The following is a 15,157-nucleotide window of genomic DNA, read 5'->3' as shown; positions in this document are numbered from 1 at the left end:
CAGATTCTCAACCACTGCGCCACCAGGGAAGCCCCCGAACAGTAGTTTTTAAAAAGTATTTCAAATTAGTGAGAGTATAATATTTTACTTTCACATAGCTTGATTCATCCAAGAAAATTAAAGCATTTCCTCTAGACTTGTGAACTCCTTAAGTATTAGGATCATTTTTTATTCCTCTTTGGAACCTCAGTACCGTATGTAATCACTCTTTCCACTGGCAATGCTAAATGTACAGGATGTGGATGACCAGCAGCCATTTTATTTTGCTACATAGAGAAATCTTGTCTGAGAGGAAGAGGAGGAAGAAGAGGAAAAGGAGCTAGAGGGGAAGGACTTTGATGACACTGTTTCAGCTCCTGGATTTAGCTGTACCTGAAGTCAATATGCCCCAGAATTTTAATTCATGTAAACTTGTTACATTTCCTTTTACACGTAAGCTTCTTTGAGTTGTTTTACTTATAACTAAAAGTGTCTTTACTTATCAAAATTGCAGTCAACAGATTCCAAACGTTGGAATTGGTTAAGCAGAGGTAAGATACATCAGTGTAAGGATTCTCCCATGCATGACTAATGTCAGTGTGGCAGACTGAGAGTTGACAACCCAATTCTAGTCTTTCTTTTATTACTATCATAATCCAGTGATTTTTCTAGGTAGCAAAGTACCCAGCTGAAAAACACATTTCCCAGACTTCTTTGCTGATTGGGGATGGCAAGATGCTGCAGTTTTGGACAATGAGATATAAACAAAAGTCTTAGCATAGGACTCTCAATGAAGTTCCTTAGATGACAGCCATGCCCAGCTGGCATATGCCTTTCACCTTGTCCTTCCCGCTTCCTCCTATCTGTGCCAGCATCATAGTGTCTGAGATTATGCAGACTGGGTCCACACCTCAAGCATGTGGTGAAGCAGAGATAGAAGAAGGCATTGCACCAATGACATCATGGTACTGCTCGGGATTTTCAACTTTCTTATCTCTTAATGTGTGAAAACAAACCAACCAACCTCTCTTTGGTTAAGTCATCGTAAGTTCAATTTTCTGTTGTGTGTAGCTGAATATGCTTCTGAAATGACACAGCAAGACAGCTGCATAAACTGTTGGCCATGAGTCTTGGGACTCCATCCAAAGCCTACCACACCTGAGGCATCAGAGGAAGGACGAGTGGACAATGTCAGTGTGCTGGGAGGTGCTGATGCCTTCTTGCAGTCATTAGTAAGTCCTTTAGTAAGTCTTTTAAGAAAGAGATGAGCTTCAGTCCTTCAGTTCTCAAGCTGATCTTCAAAGACACTCTGAACAGAAAAATTCAGATAATTATGTGTCTTGTGGATGAAATCCAATAATGCAATTAGCACAATGACAGCTGACCACAAAAATTATTTTGATAAAAAATGAGCATTTAGAGTGAGCACTAAAGACAAACTTCGGTGAATTAAGAAAATTTAATTGACTCAGCCTTGGGCTTGCAAGAAGGGTATTTTGATAAGTTGATTAAATAGCTCTATCACAATATTGCTCAATTAGATGTTATGCTCATTATTGAGTCTATTATTTCATACCATTTAAAGATAATTTCTATTGTTTTTGTTCTTTTTTGATAGTATGATTGTTCAAAAATTCTATTCATAATGTAGTGATAAAAAGCATAGACTCTGAAGGGAAACACCTTGAATTTGAATCTCAGTTTTAGCCATTTGATCAAACTACTAACTTCTCTGCACCTTAGTTTCCTCATCTCTAGAATGGAAATAGTAGTAGTACCAATGTCACAGAGTCATCATGAGGGTTTAAAGTGTTAACACATGTAAAACACTTGGAATGGTGCCTGACTTTAGTACACACAAAGTATTAACTATTATTATTTTATTTTTATTACTATAAGAGTTGAAAACTATTAGACTGTATTGAATTTTATTTAAAAAAAATTTTAACATCTTTATTGGACTATAATTGCTTTACAATGGTGTGTTAGCTTCTGCTTTATAGCAAAGTGAATCAGCTATGTACACATATACCCCCATATCTCCTCCCTCTTGTGTCTCCCTCCCACCCTCCCTATCCCACCCCTCTAGGTGGTCACAAAGCACCCAGCTGATCTCCCTATGCTATGTGGCTGCTTCCCACTAGCTATCTATTTTACATTTGGTAGTGTATATATGTCCATGCCACTCTGTCACTTCGTCCCAGCTTACCCTTCCACCTCCCTGTGTCCTCAAGTCCATTCTCTACATCTGCGTCTTTATTCCGGTGCTGCCTGTAGGTTCTTCAGAACCATGTTTTTTTTTTTTTAAGATTCCATATATATGTGTTAGCATATGGCATTTGTTTTTCTCTTTCTGACTTACTTCACTCTGCATGACAGACTCTAGATCCATCCACCTCACTACAAAAAACTCAATTTCATTTTTTTTATGGCTGAGTAATATACCACTGTATATATGTGCCACATCTTCTTTATCCATTCATTTGTCAGTGGACACTTAGGTTGCTTCCATGTCTTGGCAATTGTAAGTAGAGCTGCAATAAACATTGTGGTACTTGACTCTTTTTGAATTATGGTTTTCTCAGGGTATATGCCCAATAGTGGGATTGCTGGGTCATATGGTAGTTCTATTTTTAATTTTTTTAAGGAACCTCCATACGCTTCTCCATGGTGGCAGTATCAATTTACATTCCCACCAACAGTGCAAGAGGGTTCCCTTTTCTCCACACCCTCTCCAGCATTTATTGTTTGTAGATATTTTGTTGATGGCCATTCTGACTAGTGTGAGGTGATACCGCGTTGTAATTTTGATTTGTATTTCTCTAATGATTAGTGATGTTGAGCACCCTTTCATGTGTTTGTTGGCAACCTGTATATCTTTGGAGAAAGGTCTATTGAGGTCTTCTGCTCACTTTTGGATTGGGTTGTTTGTTTTTTTGATACTGAGCTGCATGAGCTGCTTGTAAATATTATAGATTAATCCTTTGTCAGTTGCTTCATTTGCAAATATTTTCTCCCATTCTGAGGGTTCTCTTTTCATCTTGTTTATGGTTTCCTTTGCTGTGCAAAAGCTTTTAAGTTTCATTAGGTCCCATTTGTTTATTTTTGCTTTTATTTCCATTTCTCTAGGAGGTGGGTCAAAAAGGATCTTGCTGTGATTTATGTATTAGAGTGTTCTGCCTGTGTTTTCCTCTAAGAGTTTTATAGTGTTTGGCCTTACAATTAGGTCTTTAATACATTTTAGTTTATTTTTGTGTGTGGTGTTAGGGAGTGTTCAGATTTCATTCTTTTACATGTAGCTTGTCCAGTTTTCCCAGCTCCACTTATTGAAGAGGCTGTCTTTTCTCCATTGTATATTCTTGCCTCCTTTATCAAAAATAAGGTGACCATAAGTGCGTGGGTTTATCTCTGGGCTTTCTATCCTGTTCCATTGATCTATATTTCTGTTTTTGTGCCAGTACCATACTGTCTTGATTACTGTAGCTTTGTAGTATAGGCTGAAGTCCGGGAGCCTGATTCCTGCAGCTCCATTTTTCTTTCTCAAGATTAGTTTGGCTACTCGGGGACTTTTGTGTTTCCATACAAATTATGAAATTTTTTGTTCTAGTTCTGTGAAAAATTCCATTGGTAGTTTGATAGTGATTGCATTGAATGTGTAGATTGCTTTGGGTAGTATAGTCATTTTCACAATGTTGATTCTTCCAATCCAAGAACATGGTATATCCCTCCATCTGTTTGTATCATCTTTAATTTCTTTCATCAGTGTCTTATAGTTTTCTGCATACAGGTCTTTTGTCTCCTTAGGTATGTTTATTCCTAGGTATATTATTCTTTTTGTTGCAGTGGTAAAAGGGAGTGTTTCCTTAATTTCTCTTTCAGATGTTTCATTGTTAGTGTCTAGGAATGCAAGAGATTTCTGTGCATTAATTGTGTATCTTGCTACTTTAGCAAATTCATTGTTTAGCTCTAGTAGTTTTCTGGTAGCATCTTTAGGATTTTCTATGTACAGTATCATGTCATCTGCAAACAGTGACAGCTTTACTTCTTCTTTTCTGATTTGGATTCCTTTTATTTCTTTTTTTTTCTGATGTGGCTAGAACTTCCAAAACTATGTTGAGTAATAGTGGTGAGAGTGGACAACCTTGTCTTGTTCCTGATCTTAGAGGAAATAGTTTCAATTTTTCACCATTGAGAATGATGTTGGCTTTGGGTTTGTCATATATGGACTTTGTTATGTTGAAGTAAGTTCCCTCTATGCCTACTTTCTGGAGAGTTTTTATCTTAAATGGGTATTGAATTTTGTTGAAAGCTTTCTCTGCATCTGTTGAGATGATCATATGATTTTTCTCCTTCAATTTGTTAATATGGTGTATCACATTGATTGATTTGCGTATATTGAAGAATCTTTGCATTCCTGGGATAAACTCCACTTGATCATGGTGTATGATCCTTTTAATGTGCTGTTGGATCCTGTTTGCTAGTATTTTGTTGAGGATTTTTGCATCTATGTTCATCAGTGACATTGGCCTGTAGTTTTCTTTCTTTGTGACATTTTTGTCTGGTTTTGGTATCAGGGTGATGGTCGCCTTGTAAAATGAGTTTGGGAGTGTTCTTCCCTCTGCTATATTTTGGAAGAGTTTGAAAAGGATAGATGTTAGCTCTTCTCTAAATGTTTGATAGAATTTGCCTGTGAAGCCATCTGATCCTGGGCTTTTGTTTGTTGGAAGATGTTTAATCACAGTTTCATTTTCGTTGCTTGTGATTGGTCTGTTTATAGTTTCTATTTCTTCCTGGTTCAGTCTCGGAAGGTTGTGCATTTCTAAGAATTTGTCCATTTCTTCCAGGTTGTCCATTTTATTGACATAGAATTGCTTGTAGTAATCTCTCATGATCCTTGTATTTCTGCAGTGTCAGTTGTTATTTCTCCTTTTTCATTTCTAATTCTATTGATTTGAGTCTTCTCCCTTTTTTTCTTGATGAGTTAAGCTAATGCTTTATCAATTTTGTTTATCTTCTCAAGGAACCAGCTTTTAGTTTTATTGATCTTTGCTATTGTTTCCTTCATTTCCTTTTCATTTATTTCTGATCTGATCTTTATGATTTCTTTCCTTCTGCTAACTTTGGGCTTTTTTTGTTCTTCTTTCTCTAATTGCTTTAGGTGTATGGTTAGGTTGTTTATTTGAGATGTTTCTTGTTTGTTGAGGTAGGATTGTATTGCTCTAAACTTCCGTCTTAGAACTGCTTTTGATGCATCCCAAAGGTTTTTGTTCATCGTGTTTTCATTTTCATTTGTTTCTACATACTTTTTTACTTCCTCTTTGATTTCTTCAGTGATCTCTTGGTTATTTAGTGGTGTATTGTTTGTATGTTGTGTGTTTGTATTTTTTAAAGATTTTTTCCTGTAATTGATATCTAGTCTCATAGCGTTGTGGTCGGAAAAGATACTTGATACGATTTCAATTTTCTTAAATTTACCAAGGTTTGAATTGTGACCCAAGATATGATCTGTCCTGGAGAATGTTCCATGAGCACTTGAGAAGAAAGTGTATTCTGTTGTTTTTCGTTGGAATGTCCTATAAATATCAATTAAGTCCATCTTGTTTAATGTGTCATTTAAAGCTTGTGTTTCCTTATTTATTTTCATTTTGGATGATCTGTCCATTGGTGAAAGTGGTGTGTTAAAGTCCCCTACTATGTATGTGTTACTGTCGATTTCCCCTTTTATGGCTGTTAGCATTTACCTTATGTATTGAGGTGCTCCTATGTTGGGTGCATAAATATTTACAATTGTTATATCTTTTTCTTGGATTGATCCCTTGATTATTATGTAGTGTCCTTCTTTGTCTCTTGTGATAGTCTTTTTTTTTTTCTTCTTGTAATAGTCTTTATTTTAAAGTCTATTTTGTCTAGTATGAGAATTGCTACTCCAGCTTTCTTTTGATTTCCATTTGCATGGAATATCTTTTTCCATCCCCTCACTTTCAGTGTGTATGTGTCCCTAGGTCTGAAGTTGGTCTCTTGTAGACAGCATATATATCTTGTTTTTGTATCCATTCAGCCAGTCTATGTCTTTTGGTTGGAGCATTTAATACGTTTCCATTTAAGGTAGTTATCAATATGTATGTTTCTATTACCATTTTCTTAATTGTTTTGGGTTTGTTATTGTAGGTCTTTTCCTTCTCTTGTTTTTCCTGCCTAGAGAAGTTACTTTAGCATTTGTTGTAAAGCTGGTTTGGTGGTGCTGAAATCTCAACTTTTGGTTTCTCAACTTTTGGTTGTCTGTAAAGGTTTTAATTTCTCTGTTGAAACTGAATGAGATCCTTGCTGGGTAGAGTAATCTCAGTTGTAGGTTTTTCCCTTTCATCACTTTAAATATGTCCTGCCACTCCCTTCTGGCTTGCACAGTTTCTGATTAAAGGTCAGCTGTCAATGTTATGGGGGTTCCCTTTTATGTTATTTGTTATTTTTCCCTTGCTGCTTTTAATATTTTTTCTTTGTATTTAATTTTTGATAGTTTGATTAATATGTGTCTTGGTGTTTTTCTCCTTGGATTTATCCTGTATGGGACTCTCTGCACTTCCTGGCTTTGATTGACCATTTCCTTTCCCATATTTGGGAAGTTTTCAACTATAATCTCATCAAATATTTTCTCTATCCCTTTCTTTTTCTCTTCTTCTGGGACCCCTATAATTCGAATGTTGGTGCGTTTTATGTTGTCCCAGATGTCTCTAAGACTGTCCTCAATTCTCTTCATTCCTTTTTATTTATTCTGCTCTGTGATGGTTATTTCCACTATTTAATCTTCCAGGTCCCTTATCCGTTCTTCTGCCACAGTTATTCTGGTATTGATACCTTCTAGAGAATTTTTAATATCATTTATTATGTTATTCATCATTGTTTGCTTGCTCTTTATTTCTTCTAGGTCCTTGTTAAACGTTTCTTGTATTTTCTCCATTCTATTTCCAAGATTTTGGATCAGCTTTACTATTATTACTCTGAATTCTTTTTCAGGTAGACTGCCTATTTCCTCTTCATTTGTTTGGTCTGGTGGGTTTTTACCTTGCTCCTTCATCTGCTGTGTGTTTCTCTGTCTTCTCATTTTGCTTAACTTACTGTGTTTGGGGTCTCCATTTTGCAGGCTGCAGGTTTTTAGTTCCCGTTGTTTTTGGTGTCTGCCCCCAGTGGCCAAGGTTGGTTCAGTGGGTTTTGTAGGCTTCCTGGTGGAGGGGACTGATGCCTGTGTTCTGGTGGCTGAGGTTGAATCTTGTCTTTCTGGTGGGCAGGACTGCAGCCGGTGGTGTGTTTTGGGGTGTCTGTGACCTTATTATGATTTTAGGTAGTCTCTCTGCTAATGGGTGTGGTTGTGTTCCTGTCTTTCTAGTTGTTTGGCATAGGGTGTCCAGCACTGTAGCTTGCTGGTCTTTGAGTGGAGCTGGGTCTTAGTGTTGAGATGGAGATCTCTGGGAGAGCTTTCGCTGTTTGATATTATGTGGAGCTGGGAGGTCTCTGGTGAACCAATGTCCTGAACTTTGCTCTCCCACCTCAGGGGTGCAGGCCTAATACCTGGCGGGAACACCAAGATCCTGTCAGCCAGATGGCTCAGAAGAAAGGGGAGAAAGAGAGAGAGAGAGAGGGAGGGAGGGAGGGAGGGAGAGAGAAAGGGAAAGAAAGAAGAAAGAAAGAAAGAAAGAGAAGAAAGAAAGAAAGGAAAGAAAGAAAGAAAGAGAAAGAAGGAAGGAAAGAAAGAAAGGGAGGAAAGAAAAAAGAAAGAAGGAAGGAAAGAAGGAAAGGAAAAGAAAAGAAAGTTATTACAATAAAAAAATTATTAAAAATAAAAAAATTAAGAAGTAATTTAAAAAAAAAGAAAGAAGAGAGCAATCAAATCAAAAAACAAATCCACCAATGAAAGCAAGCCCTAAAAACTGTGCTAAACAAACAAACAAACACACACAAAAAACGGACAGACAGAACCCTAGGACAAATGGTAAACGTAAAGCTATACAGACAAAATCACACAAAGAAGGGTAAGCTGGGACAAAGTGAGATAGTGGTAGTGTATATATGGACATATATATACTACCAAATGTAAAATAGATAGCTAGTGGGAAGCAGTTGCATAGCACAGGGAGATCAGCTCAGTGCTTTGTGAAAAAAAGCACACAAAGAAGCATACACATACACACCAAAAAAAGAGAAAAAGGAAAAAAAAAATATATCTCTTATAAAATAAAAGGAAGCAAGCAGTCAATCAATAAAGAAATCTACCAATGGTAATAAAGTCTAAATACTAAACTAAGATAAACATAAAACCAGAAACAAATTAGATGTAGAAAGCAAACCCCAAGTCTACTGTTGCTCCCAAAGTCCACTGCCTCAATTTTGGGATGATTCATTGTCTATTCAGCTATTCCAGAAATGCAGGGTACATCAAGTTGATTGTGGATATTTAATCTGCTGCTCCTGAGGCTGCTGGGAGAGATTTCCCTTTCTCTTCTTTCTTTGCACAGTTCCTGGGGTTCAGCTTTGGATTTGGACCCACCTTTGCATGTAGGTCGCCTGAGGGCATCTGTTCTTCGCTCAGACAGTTCGGGGTTAAAGTAGCAGCTGATTAGGGGGCTCTGGCTCACTCAGGCCGGGGGGAGGGAGGGGTACGGATGCGGGGAGAGTCTGCGGCATCAGAGGCCAGTGTGACATTGCAACAGCCTGAGGCGCGCCGTGTGTTCTCCCGGGGAAGTTGTCCCTGGATCACGGGATCCTGGCAGTGGCGGGCTGCACCGGCTCCCAGGAGGGGAAGTGTGGATAGTGACCTGTGCTCGCACACAGGCTTCTTGGTGGCTGCAGTAGCAGCCTTAGCGTCTCATGCCCGTCTCTGGTGTCCACACTGATAGCCGTGGCTCACGCCTGTCTCTGGAGTTTGCTTAGGCGGTGCTCTAAATTCCCTCCTCACGCACCCTGAAACAATGGTCTCTTGCCTCTTTGGCAGTTCCAGACTTTTTCCCAGACTCCCTCCCATCTAGCTGTGGCGCACTAGCCCTCTTTAAGCTGTGTTCACGCCGCCAACCCCAGTCCTCTCCCTGCAATACGACTGAAGCCCGAGCCTCAGCTCCCAGCCCCCACCCGCCCCGGTGGGTGAGCAGACAAGCCTCCCAGGCTGGTGAGTGCTGGTCCACAGCGATCCTCTATGCGGAAATCTCTCCACTTTGCCCTCTGCACCCCTGTTGCTGTGCTCTCCTCTGTGACTCCGAAGCTTCCCCCCGCCATCCCCCATCTCCACCAGTGAAGAGGCCTCCTAGTGGGTGGAAACTTTTCCTCCTTCACAGCTCCCTCCCAGAGGTGCAGGTCCTGTCCCTATTCTTTTGTCTCTGTTTTTTCTTTTTTCTCTTGCTCTTCCCAGGTACCTGGGGAGTTTCTTGCCTTTTGGGAAGTCTGAGGTCTTCTGCCAACGTTCAGTAGGTGTTCTGTAGGAGTTGTTCCACATGTAGATGTTTGTTTGATGTATTTGTGGGGAGGAAGGTGATCTCCACGTGTTACTCCTCTGCCATCTTGAAGGTCTCCACGCATGTTAATTAAATCTGTTTCCTGGATGAAAGAAGCTGGGAGGTTTGGAGTTTGCAAGAAATGTCCCTCTGTTTAAGTAGATCCAGGCTTACCTCTATACTTATGTAAACATATCTCTACATGCCAACACCTACAGTGTGTGCACTGAAGGAAAGCCTGGCTTTGGCTGCCATAGCAGACCATTAACAGTTAAAGGTGGCCCCTGCTTAAGAAGCACTTTGACCAGTAACAGAAAACCATCTGGATAAAACACATCCCAGAACGGATGAGGGTCAGAGATGAGAAATCACCCTGTTCTCCTATGGTGAACCCCTTAAGCTTCCATATCTCCTCCTGCTTAAAGATGTATTGATATTAAATCCGGTTTTTCTTCTGCCCTCTCTAGTCTGGATTGATGGGGTTTAGACATTTTATATGTCTGCTAAGAGTTGTCTTTCTTCATCTAATAATAATATACCTATTAGGATTAATCAATAATATATCCAGTCGTGGAGCAGTGATGTGAAGAGACTAATGAACCTAGGTTTCCTTTGGACCAGAACGCTAAGATTGCTTATAGTACTGCCTATTTTCCTTGACTATCTATTCAGTTTACACTATTTAGATTTTCTTTCTTGGGCAGAATAGTCAAATAGATCTTAAATGTTGGTCTCTAAAGTACCCAGGTAATGTTGACCAGGAATTAGTAGTCAGAATCATACTGAAATATTACCTAAATGTATATGTATGCATATATACATGTGTACATATTTGAATGCATGTGATTGAAATTAGGTCTACCTTTGACACCTCTTGTGGCAGCACAGATGGTGGCGTGGGTTATCACACATCAGGGGTTAGGATCCCAGAACTGTGTCTCCAGGCAGGACAGCTCTCAGCTCTGGGCTGGACACTCTTCTAGTTGATCCATATGAAATACCTGCCAAGGGCTTCATTAGATGGTATTAGATACTTGGAAAAAATAACCTCTTTTGTAACCCCTGGATGGATATAAAGACATGAGAGTAAGTAAAAATATGATTGGGAGGAAAAATCAAACAGCTAAGATCATTTCATAGTAGGGGTAAGGTAGCATTGGTCCTTGTTTACTATGAGATCATGGTTTTTATAATGTCTCTCATCTTTTTCTGATGAAGATTCTCTGTCTGATATGGGTTTCAAAATATTTCCAACTTTGAAGATTAGTGGCTCTAGAGGCATGAGACTATTTTGTTTTTTAAGGAAGCACAGGTATTGCTATCTTCTTAGACACAGTTTTCCAGATCAAAAGTATTTCCTACTCTATTGTCTCTTACTGTGGAAAACAATAATTTAAACAGCATCTACCAATGAATACGGATCAAGGATAAACAAGCCTATAGCATTTGGGTAGGCTTAAGTCCATTTATGCAAAAATCAAATTATGGCTGGGCTGGTTTTTTTCTTTTTTCTTTTTTAAAATTTCTTTCTTTGTTTTATTCTTTTCCTTCTCCTGGAAACAATTGATAACATCACTTCAAAAGAAATTAATACAAAGAATTAATTAGCAGAATCTAATATCCAATAAATGTAGTCTGGAAAAAAATTTTCATGGATGGGTGATTGTAACATTAAATGGAGGCAGAGAGGTAAAGGAACAAATTATGTTTCTGAGTCAGATTTTTTTTCCTCCTTTTATTCATACACTTATTGAAAGAGCAATCGAGGAGAGCAATAAACTAGGAAGAGTTAGGTCCTCTTGAGAAACAAATCGGAGCTGTTAGGTAACATCATAAAGTAGCCATTTAGTACATTGACCTCATGTATTTAAAGATTATGAGATTTTACAGTAGTTGGGTTATAAAATATCAATTTAGAGCAACAGCAAATTTCCTGATATTCATTTCAGTTTATAGGCAATTCCTGTTCTGACACAAATGTATAGCCTGGGTGACCAAGTTCTCTAGGCCATTGCTGCATTTTTCTTGAGGTGGGGGAAGTCTAAATGGCTTTTACCCAGAAAATCTGTGGGCTAAAAATTCCCCCTTAGTCAAGCCATTTGTATTATAGGAGGCTTTAAAACAGTTCCGTAATTTATTAGAGCTCTCACAGTTTTTCCCTTTTTAGCTTCTAGGCCAGCAAGGGAAAGGGAGAATATTAGGGATGTTGGGTTTACATGATCCGACTTTGAGGGGTTTATATAGCCTCTGAATCCTATATATCACTAATTGCGACAACTAAAAATAAAGTATGGCTAAAAGAATACTGCCATTATGAACTACTTGCTATGTTAATATTCAGATGAAGAGTCTTTTTCGTTCGTACTTCATTGCAAAATTAGAGAGTTTTTTTTTTCCTTCCTTAAAGATGTATGCTTATTGAATGTATTTAAATTACTAGCTAATTTTTTCAGGGGGAAAAACCCTGAGGCAAGTGTAAAACTAGAAAGATGGAGAATCAGATGTCTGCTGGGCAAATTGACAGAACTCATTAATCTTCGATGCAGTGTGCTATAGAGTCTGTCCTTTCATGCACCTGCCCAAGCCGAAAGTAATTACATGATGGCACTATTAATACTGAAGAGCTTGAGTGGGGAGAGGGTTATCTCCTCTTCTTAGTAATTGATTGTCAGCTGATTAGTGGACAACATTTTTCTTGCAGCATAATTGCCTTTGTGCTATTGTAGCCTCTCTGACCTGGGTTTAGGCCATTGCACTGATTTTGAGGCCCTGACAATAGCATCGCAGCCCTGAAAGTAATGAACTGGAACTCAATCACTGCAAATTCCCCAAACAGTAAATGCCTAGTTAAATAAATGTATTTCAATGATATCCTGGATAACAGAAATCATACCAAAGATCACATTTTTTTCTTTCTGGGAAAACCATTAAATTCCATTTGGAAAAGTGTATATTTGGAAGGAATAAATGGATACCCTGATATAAGCCATTCGTCTTTAATGGCTGTGATGAACTTATCAGAAGCAACTTTTGTGGGATTTTTAAGGAGACTAAGTAGAGAATTAGAAGATTTTAATGCCATTTTATTGTGTGGTAGCCACAAATATCAAATAATAATCTCTTTCTTATCATAAAAATATTTGATGACGTGCCTTTATGCCCTGTATAAGGTGCTGGACTAAGAAGGGGAAAAGTGGGAAATACATGTTTTAAATCTATGAGCTTAATAGTTCACCAAGTGGAAGTGAAGGAATATTGTAGGCTTTCCATCTAAATGTCAGTGATGCCAACAGGGTTTCCTTGAGTTCCCATGGGCAACCTTCACATTTTTGCAGATAGAAGTAAGACTATTACAATCTATTGCCTAACTTTAAGAGCACTAAACAGAAAATCTCTAAAACTTCAAAGGAGAAAATGCTACCATATGAAAGAGAATCTGGTAATCATTAAAACAAGTTCTGTGTCCTCAGATTAGGAGGTCAAATTTTTCCTCATTTGAAAACTGAGATACAAAGAAGATCCTGGTAATGCCAACTGTCTCCATTTTTTAGCCAAATATTCTAATGCTTTTAGGAGCATATTCAGCAATATTTACCCATATTTCTAATTGAGGCCACTGACCCAGAAAAGCAACATTACTAAATTAGCTAGTAATTTAGCCACATTACTAAATTTGACTTGCAAGGCTCAAAGCGGTATAGTTGCACAAATATTTGAGCAAGAAGGCTACCTGCTAGAGCACACTATCCTAAACCAACAGGTGTGATACTGGCTACAAGCAGCTGATTTATTCTCAGCCATCATCATTTGTGTAAGCTTACATTTTTTTTAAATAAATTTATTTATTTTTATTTTTGGCTGCATTGGGTCTTCATTGCTGTGAGCGGGCTTTCTCTAGTTGTGATGAGTGGGGGCTACTCTTTGTTGCAGTGTGTGAGCTTCTCATTGTGGTGTCTTCTCTTGTTGTGGAGCATGGGCTCTAGGCACGCGGGCTTCAGTAGTTGTGGCACGCAGGCTCAGTAGTTGTGGCTCGCGGGCTCTAGAGCGCAGGCTCAGTAGTTGTGGCACATGGGCTTAGTTGCTCCACGGCATGTGGGATCTTCCCAGACCAGGGCTCAAACCCGTGTTGCCTGTATTGGCAGGTGGATTCTTAACCACTGCACCACCAGGGAAGCCCTAAGCTTACATGTTGACTGTGCTCTTGTTTAGTTTTGAGGAATTATAGGAGTATTATTAATCCCAACATAATAATAATAGCAATGTTGCAAATGCTAGTAAGGAGAAGTGCAGGTTATGATACAGAGTTGAGATAATTACAAAATGGAAAGGGACGAGACAATGATAAGTATCATAATTTATTGTGAATTAGTCATTTGACAGTGAGAAAATTCTGAAATACAGAGTGAGTCAGCCATTATGTGAAAAGTACAGCATGTGTATATTCAACTATAATTGTCAAGAGATGAAAAAATGTGATTGATGGAAAATCTTTTGAGTGTGGCTAGAGGATCAAAGTAAATTCTCAGTGAGGATTAGCTTAATGTAAATTCAGTGGAAGGTTAAGAATTTGAGAACCTAAAAGCTAAGCATAGTGTACCACTGATGAAACTTTCATCAAGCCCCAGATGGAACTTATTCCAATCTGTACAACATCAAAGTGAGTGGTCAGCACATTGAAGGTGAAACTGTAACTGCTGGGGAGTTCCCTCTGACTCTTGCTGTGATTATCACAAAGAGGGTTATTTGTTTTAATGGATTGTCAACAGAGATGAAATTCATCTATTTTAGAAAAAGATGCCTCATAATATGATGTAGACAAGGTTTAAAGCTATGATGGGCCAACTCACACACCTATTTGATGGAAATGATCTGAAATTTCGGTTGAAACCCCTCATGCTTTTTGTGCAGAACATCCAAGACCTCTTCAGAATATTGCTGAACACTATCTGTTGTTTAAAAAGCTAACCCAAGAGTCTAAATTATACTCCATTTTTGAAGATATTTTTTTTCTACCACATCGTTCCCGGTTAAAAAATGTAACCTGAACATGCTGCCTTTTAAAATCTTCTTTATCATGATAATGATAAACGCCCATGAACATTGACTTTCCCCCCATTTTTCATTTAATTATTATCATTCTGATGTCTGAATTGTCTACCTATGTCCAAATTTTACCTCAATTCCATAACCAATTGGCTAGGGTTTTATTAATTTTGATATAGGAAAGATTACCTGAGATTCATGGTTAAAAATGACTAAGTAAGAACATTTTTTCTGCTTCTTTCCCTCAAAATTCACCAATAAAAACTATAAAAGTCTAAACTAGAAAAATAAACACTCCATATAAAAAAAACAAAGTATCAGCTACAACGGAACACTTTTATAAATAAGCATACTTACCTAGTGTGAAGTCTGAATGGGAGTTGACAAGGAGCCTACCCATGAATGCCATCTTGAAACCAAAGCAGAACACATACTTCCCTAAAAAGTATCTTTGATCTGAAAGGATATTATCTAAGGGTCTTTTCATTAGAGGTAAAATCTAGGGATGTGTGTGGGCCAAGAAAGAAGTGGGAAGTAGCTCTGTAGAAACGTTAATACTATAGAACTTCAAGTTGGTACTGAAGGAGACAACGTGTCAACAAATCATCTTACTCTTTTGTTTTAAAATTATCTACCTAAGGAAGTATTGCTATAGGTGA

This window comes from Balaenoptera musculus, chromosome 1 (assembly GCF_009873245.2).
Source record: "Balaenoptera musculus isolate JJ_BM4_2016_0621 chromosome 1, mBalMus1.pri.v3, whole genome shotgun sequence".
NCBI lineage: Eukaryota > Metazoa > Chordata > Mammalia > Artiodactyla > Balaenopteridae > Balaenoptera > Balaenoptera musculus.
This window is presented reverse-complemented; position numbering follows the sequence as displayed.